We start from the raw sequence: 8,226 nt of genomic DNA on the forward strand, positions 1-8,226 counted from the left end.
TTTCTTCAATTGTCTGTAAAGATAATCTTAAAATCCTTTAAAGTCTGGTGTTTGCAAAGAGCCAATTTCATCATTCAAAAGTGTCTACTTCTATGAAGTTCTAGAAGAGCTAAAACTAATGTATTGTGCTAGAAACCAGAGCAGTGGTCGCTTCTGAGGATGGGGATTGCCTGGAAAGGGGGTGAGGGAACTTTCCAGGGGAATGGAATTATTCTACATCTTGATAGTGTGTGGTTTACTCAGGTGTTGGTGTTTATCAAAACTGACTATGTTGTATACTCAACTCTTATCAGAAGGCCCCAGTGTCCCCAAATGAGCAAGATGTTAAAGGCCGTTTCCAAAAGGAAACGTGTTTCAAGTACCTGAAAATAAACATTTTCTCATGCCCATTCTGATTTAGACCGACCATGTGTTTATACTTGCCCTTTCAAGGCATAGCTAGGCTTTATGCTTTGCATTATGATTACAATATTTATCTTGACAAAGATGATTTCTGATGACAAATAATAAAGTATTTAAGACAAGACTGGTAAATGCATGTGCAGAAACTCTCCAGTCTTTAAAAAATCAAACCATTCTTTCCAAATAACTTTTTTCCCACTTCTTTCTAAACTAATACGTGTTCTATGTTGATAATGTCAAAACATCAGATACTTTTAAGAAAGAAAAGAAAGAAAAGGAAAAGAAAAATCACTTATGATTTCACCACCCAGCGACTACTGTTAAAAACCTGGGGGCTAATTCCTTCCCACACTTTTCTATGTGAACATATATGTGTTTACATGTTTTCTTTCAAATGGAAGTTCTCTGTATGTTCTTTTCAACATGCCTTTTTAGCTTGATACATACTGAACATTTTGCAGCCAAGACTGTTCCTGACTGAGTAGAAGAGGGGTGAAGCCAGACTGGGAAGTTGCGGGAAGGGAGTGAAGACACAAGGACTGGCCCTGAGGCGTCTCACCATCACTCTGCCCCTCCTTGTCACCGTCTGCTTCTGCAGAGAGGGCTGTGCCTCCTGGGATGGGCGCCTGCAGTGCTGCTTGTCAGAGAAGGAAAAAGCCAACTTTCTTTCAGGGAATCCTGGCTGCACTGACCACAGGAAGCAAAAGGGAGCATGTGCAGAGGGGGATCTGCTTGCCCACAGTGTGTTTTCAGCCAGCTTGGAAATACTTAAGCCCTTTGTCAGGGAGATATGAAGCAGAGTTTTGAGTTACATGCTGTTATAATCATCTAAAGGGCAATGTTTGTTTGTTTTAACCAGCAAATTGCATGTTATCCTACTTCAGAAAAATTTTGTCAGAAGCCAGCTAGTAGACAAAGAAAAAATGCTATAGTGACCGTTTAACGATAATGCCAGCTAACATGTGTGTATAGTGCTACCACGTGCCAGGCCCTGTTCCAAGACCTTTACCTACACTAAATCTTTCAATATAAATCGTTACAAGGCCATCTGTTAGGGACACCTCCCTGTCAGAGTTCAAGTGACCAATCCAGTATGCTTTTTTTTCCTTTAAAAATTAAAGCTTATCAAATAACAGCAGAACTGTTCTCTAATAGCTGCTTTTATTCTTACGTATTTTAGGGAAAGATCATATAGGTTGGTGCCATCTTTTGCCAGATTTCTACTGTTATCAATTGCTTCCTGGGTTTTTTTCTACTTTTTTTCTCTGTGAATCTGTCCTCAGCTCTTCTTGGTTTAACATAAATTGCCTTGGAGCTTGCATAACCTGTTAACTGTGTTTAGGCCTCCAGCTCAGCCACTGAATGGCTCCACTGGTCAGTGTGGCTTCTGACGTGTCCCTGAGCCCTTTCATCTTTCACTTGACAATGAATGGAAAAAGTTTTCTTGGTGGCTCCAGTCTTTCTCTCCAAAGAATATAAAAATCCCGTTGCAGACTTAGAATTACAATGTTTCAGTTGAGAAGGAACTTTATTTAGGGATTAGCTAACTCAAAGATTTCCTGTTATTGATAGTAGTGGCTTAGTAGATACAAACTTGTTTTTGATTGATTATAACCATCTCATTCCATAAACAAACTCTTATTTGCCACAAGTAAGTGCCATGAAATTGAAAGAGGATCTCTCAATGTGCAAGCTGGCGGACAATCTCAGAATTTAGCCCTGAAATTTGTACTAAAAATGGTTATACGTGGCAATATACGAAAAGACCACAAGGTGGCATAATTTCCCCAATTAAAACACCTTCCCGGTTCTATTTCAGTCTTTCTATTTTACAAGGTTAAGATTTCCATTTTACTTATTTTATTTTGCCTGTTGAAAAAGGGAAAGAACAACAATTCACTAACTCCTGTATCTGTAACAGCAAGGGAGATTTCTAAGTTATTTCATTGTTTTAAAGAATCTTCTCTTTTTCTAATTATAAAAGTAACAATTTCAGAAAATTTGGAAAACACAGAAATCATGTTCCTTATCTCTTTCTATGTGCACAATTAAAAGCACATACATACTTACACTCTCAGGATCACATTGTATATAAAACCTAGCAAATTGTTTTTCCTAGTAAGAATATAAGATTTACAATTTATATCTATAATTATTTTCCAAGAATATTATTGAGTACATACTAAATTATTTTACAATATACATGGATCATTATTATTTTAAAGTAATTGTCTATTATTGGATAAGTGTTGGATATATAGCGCCGTCTCCTATATAGGTCTTTGTAAGTCTCTGATTTGCTTCTTGGGATACATTTCTGTAAGTCTGAAGGTGTGAACATTTTCTAGGCTTTTGATAAATATTGTCTAGGAACAATTTGCCCATTTTAACAACATTTACCCATTTACCTAGCACTGTGTGTGTGTTAATTTGTTCAACCAATTTTGTTAAATCTGGAGTTGTAAATATATGTAAGGCTTTTAATGCATATTGTCTAGGAATGATTTGTGTATATATCTATACTTCCACAAAATTAGAACAGCACTTACCTACTTGAACCAAGTAGTGTGCTTATGTATTCATTTATTCATTCATTCATTTTTTTATTTTTTAAATTCATTTGTTTGTGGTTGTGTGTGCGCATTTTCTTTTCATGTCAATGTGTTTCTTACTGAAAGTGATAGTAAAATAAAAAAGTGTTTAAAACCCTGATCATATGGTTACTGAGTACCAAAATTCCTACCAGAGTTCTGTAACATATTATTCCTCTGTTCAGGGACCCTAGAGAACAAGAAGTCTCCTGGCTTCATTTTACTGATAAGGAAACTAAGGCTAGAGAAGAAAGCAATCTTCCCAAAGATGACAGGGCAGAAGCCAGACTCAGAACCAAGATCTCTTGGCTTCCTATACTGAATCCTTTCCATTCTACCATCCTACATAAATGAGCCAGGCATCTACCAAGGGGTGTCTCTGATTAGGTTAGTGATCAAGGCAGGAACTAGGAGAGTAAAGAAAATGAATGAAGACAATTGGAAATATTGGGGCCTCATATAAAGTGGTGAGGACATACCCCTTCTAAAATTATTGATGTTAAAAATTTAAAAACAAGATTTCTGTGGCTAGTTAGGAGTTTATAACATTGGTCTAAGGCCTTTTTATGGAATAACCAAGCAGTTCCCCACAAGGGCTGAAATTCTATGACATTTATTGAAATACTTTTAGCAAAAAAGCCTTTCTTTCTGTGGATAACTTTGTGATCTCTTCATCAGATTCCTTAGGTCGAATGAAGCTAAGAGCATCAGCATAGGCTTGAGCAGCCTTAACCTGAGGTGTTGGGATAGTAAAATTCTGGTGTACCAGTTGATGCCAGGAAAGAGCGACTAGATTAGGACAGGGCCCTGCAGTGGGGACTCTCATGATGATGGACTGAGACAAATCATAGGAGCAGTTCACAAGGTTACCTAGGAGCAATCTGTCTTGTTGCAAACTTTGTCTAAGTAATGATAATGATAACTTACCTTGGGGCATGTTCATTAACCACTCTGCTCTACAGAATCCACATCATCTGTTCTCGCTATTACTGTATCTATCACCCATTACTTAGTTTTATAATATGTCTTGATTTCTGGTAGAGTAAAACTTCCCTTCTCCTCTTTCTCGTTCTACCCCCTCTCCATTCCCCTCAACTGTTTCCTCCTTCACCTTTTCCCTCCTGCTCCTCCTATTACTGGGATTTGCATTTATGTGGGAACATAAATTTCCTTTCCTTTACAAAAAGGAAAAAAAGCTTGTTGGGGCTTTGAGATTGCACTGAATCTACTGATCAGTTAGAAGAGAATTAGCATCTACACAATATTGGCTCTTCCAATCAGTGGACTTGGTATATAGCCCTATACTTATTTAGATTTTCTTTCATGCCTCTCAATAAAGTGTTATAGTTTTCTCCAGAGAATTTTTTCATGTAATGGTTAGATTTATTACGTACATGATTTTTTTATTATTATAAATAATAATTAAAAATTTAATGTCCTCTTGCCTCTGATATAAAAAGACAATATAGACAATTGCATCAAAAAGAATAAAATACCTAGGAATAAGTTTAACCAAGGAGGTAAAAGACTTGTACACTGAAAACTGTAAGACACTGATGAAAGAAATTGAAGGAGACACAAATAAATGGAAGGATATCCCATGCTCATGGATTGGAAGAATTAATATTGTTAAAATGTTCACACTACTCAAAGCAATCTACAGATTCAATGCGATCCCCATTGTAATTCCAATGGCATTCTCCACAAAAATAGAACAATCCTAAAATCTGTATGGAATCACAAAAGACCCCAAATAGCCAAAGCAATCTGAGAAAGAGCAAAGCTAAAGGCATCACACTCCCTGATTTCAAACTATATTACAAAGCTACAGTAATCAAAACAGATATGTAGATCAATGGGACAGAATAGAGAGCCTAGAAGTAAACCCATGCTTATATGGTCAATTAATTTACACCAAAGAGCCAAAAATATACGATGGGGAAAGAACAGTCTCTTCAATAAATAGTGTTGGAAAACTGGACAGCCATATGCAAAAGAATGAAACTGGACCACTATCTTACAACATACACAAAATTAACTCAAGGTGGATTAAAGGCTTTAATTTAAGACCTGAAACCATAAAACTCCTAGAAGAAACCATAGGTGGTAAGTTCCCTGACATTAGTCTTGGCAATAAATTTTGGATCTGACTCCAAAAGTAAAGGCAACAAAAGCAAAAATAAACAAGTGGGACTATATCAAACTAAAAAGCTTCTGCAAAGCAAAGGAAACTATCAACAAAATGAAAAGGCAACCTACTGAATGGGAGAAATTTGCAAATTATATATCTGATAAGTGGTTAATATTCAAAATATATAAAGAACACATTCAACTCAATAGCAAAAAAAACCAAACAATGTGATTAAAAAATGGGCAGAGGATCTGAATAGACATTTTGCCAAAGAAGACATACAGATGGCCAATGGACACAAGAAAAGATGTTCTACATCACTAATCATCAGTGAAATGAAAATCAAAACCATGAGGTTTCACTTCACACCTGTTAGAATGGCTATTATCAGAAAGTCAACAATAACAAGTGTTGATAAGGATGTGAAGAAAAGGGAACCCTTGTGCACTGTTGGTGGGAATGTAAATTGGTGCAGCCACTATGGAAAACAGTATGGAGCTTCCTCAAAAGTGTAAAAATAGAACTACCATACGATGCAGCAATTACACTTCTGGGTATTAATCTTAAGAAAATGAACACACTAACTTGAAAAAACAGGTGCACCCGCATGTTCACTGCAGCATTATTTACAATAGCCAAGATATGGAAACAACCTAAATGTCCACTGAAGGATGAATGGATAAAGAAAATGTGGTCTATGTATGCAAGAGATTACTATTTGGCCATAAAAAAAGAATGAAATCTTGCCATTTGCAACAACATGGATGGACCCTGAGGGTATTATGCTAAGTGAAATAAGTCAGACAGAGAAAGACAAATGCCATATAATCTCATTTATACGTGGAATCTAAAAAAGAAAACAACAAAAAAACCCCAAACAACTAAGCTCCTAGATACAGAGAACAGTTTGGTGGTTACCAGAGGTGGGGGCTCAGGGAGGGCAAAATGTGTGAAGTGGTCAAAGGGTACAAACCTTAAGTTATAAAATAAAAAAGTCATGGGGATGTACTGTACAGCATGGTGACTATACATGCCGCGGAGAAACTAAGCCCGTGCGCTACAGCTACTGAAGCCTACGCGCCTAGAGCCCATGCTCCACAACAAGAGAAGCCACTGCACTGAGAAGCCCACGCACTGCAACGAAGAGTAGCCCCCGCTCGCTGCAACTAGAGAAAGCCCACACGCAGCAACGAAGACCCAACGCAGCCAAAAATAAATAAAATTATTTTAAAAAATAATAATAATACTGTATTGCATATCTGAAAGCTGCTAAGAGAGTAAGTCTTTAAGTTTTCATTATGGGGAAAAAAATTCTGTAACTATGTATGGGGACGGATGTTAACTAGACTTATTGTGGTGATCATTTTGCAATATATACAAATACCAAATCATTATGTTGTACACCGGAAACTAATATAATGTCGTATGTCAGCATACCTAAAAAATACAATATAGAAACATAATTTCTTTTTTATTGAGGTGAAATTTAGCAACAGGGGATTGTACATATCTTAACTGTACAATTTGATGAGTTTTGATCAATGCTAACACCCATGTAACAACCATCTGATCAAAATATAAAACATTATAACTACCCCTGTAAGTCCCCTTATGTCCGATCCAGTCCATCAATGTCCATAATTGTCCTAAAACAATACTTTTCTATTTCTATAGATTAATTTTTCCCTTCCTTGAAATTCATATACCTGTGTGTAATAACATCGTTTGCCAGTTTCGTGGCAGCAAGGGGCAGTACCTACACCCTGGAGCCTGCTGAAATTATTCAAACAGCTAATCTTAAGCTTACTAATCATACCTACCCTGTCTTGCTCATTCCTTCCCACGAAAACCAGGATAAAGGCTTTCGCCCATGCTTTCCCTTCACCCCCCTCTGCCTCCTGACCGACCAGGGAGCGTCCACATGTGGCCCTGCCTGGTGTGCTGTACCTCCTGTTTCTAGGGAGCTGTGGCAACAATTTCTTCCTTCGTGACCGCCATTTCTGTGTCTGTGTGTCTTACCATACCTGATTAAAACAAATCCCAGGTACGTCTTATTTTTTTTATTTTCATTTTAATTTTTTTAGTGAAACAAGTAAAGTGTTTATTAGGAGGGAAAAACCAGGTACACTTTAATGTAAGTAGTTTTTACAAACAAATTCAGGTTTTCTACCTATAAATTCATATCTTTTGTGAAGAAGGAAAATTTTACTTCTTCCTTTTCAATGTTCTTTTCTGTTTTCTTTTTTTTTTTTTTTTGCCATACTTCACTTACTAAATCCACTATCTAATGTTGAGTAGAGGTGATGAGTGCTTGCCTTGTTCTCCACAGTGTGGGGAAATGTTTCCATGTTTCACTGATGAAGATAGTGCTAACTCAAGACTCTTTACAGATGTACTTTATCAATGGAGGAACTTTCCCTCTATTCCAATTTTGCTGGGGGGTTTCTCCATAATGATGGTAATGATTTTCTTCCAAATTTCCCCAAATCTATTGAGGTGAATTTTTGTTCTATCTTTTTTGCTTAGTTAACAAGAGTGGACTTAAAATTTGTGTTTTATTTTAAAGGTTATATTGCATTCCTGTTGATAAATACCTCTTGGTCATGATATTATGCTTGTTGCTGGATCAATATATTTTGTTAAGACAACGTGAGCATGATCACAACCATATTGGTGTGTAATTCTATTTCTGAGTGATGTCTTTCCCAGGTTTGGTGTCAGGGTAATAATTGGTTTCTACAAAACATCAGAAAGTGTTCTTCCTTCCTCTACTTTCTGAAAAGGCTGGTATAACTTTGATGTTGGTTCTTCCTTCAATGTGATAGAATTCATGAAGAAAGCCCCTTGAACTCAAAGCTGACTTTGTGGGGTTAGTTTTGATTATAAAATCAATTTCTTTGACCAACATGACTTTTTAGATATTCTATTTGGTCCTGTGTCATTTGCATGAATTTTGATACCTAGTGCATCTTGGGGCCTGTCCTCAGATGAAAAGCTGCACTCTTAAGAGATCTCACTCCTTGCAGTTCCTTTTTCTCAAGTAATCCCTTCTAGGATCTATTTGATTTGGGTGGCCCTCGGAACGTGTTCTGTGAACTGTTT

The sequence above is a fragment of the Balaenoptera borealis genome (assembly GCF_965194805.1).
Source record: "Balaenoptera borealis genome assembly, chromosome: 10".
NCBI lineage: Eukaryota > Metazoa > Chordata > Mammalia > Artiodactyla > Balaenopteridae > Balaenoptera > Balaenoptera borealis.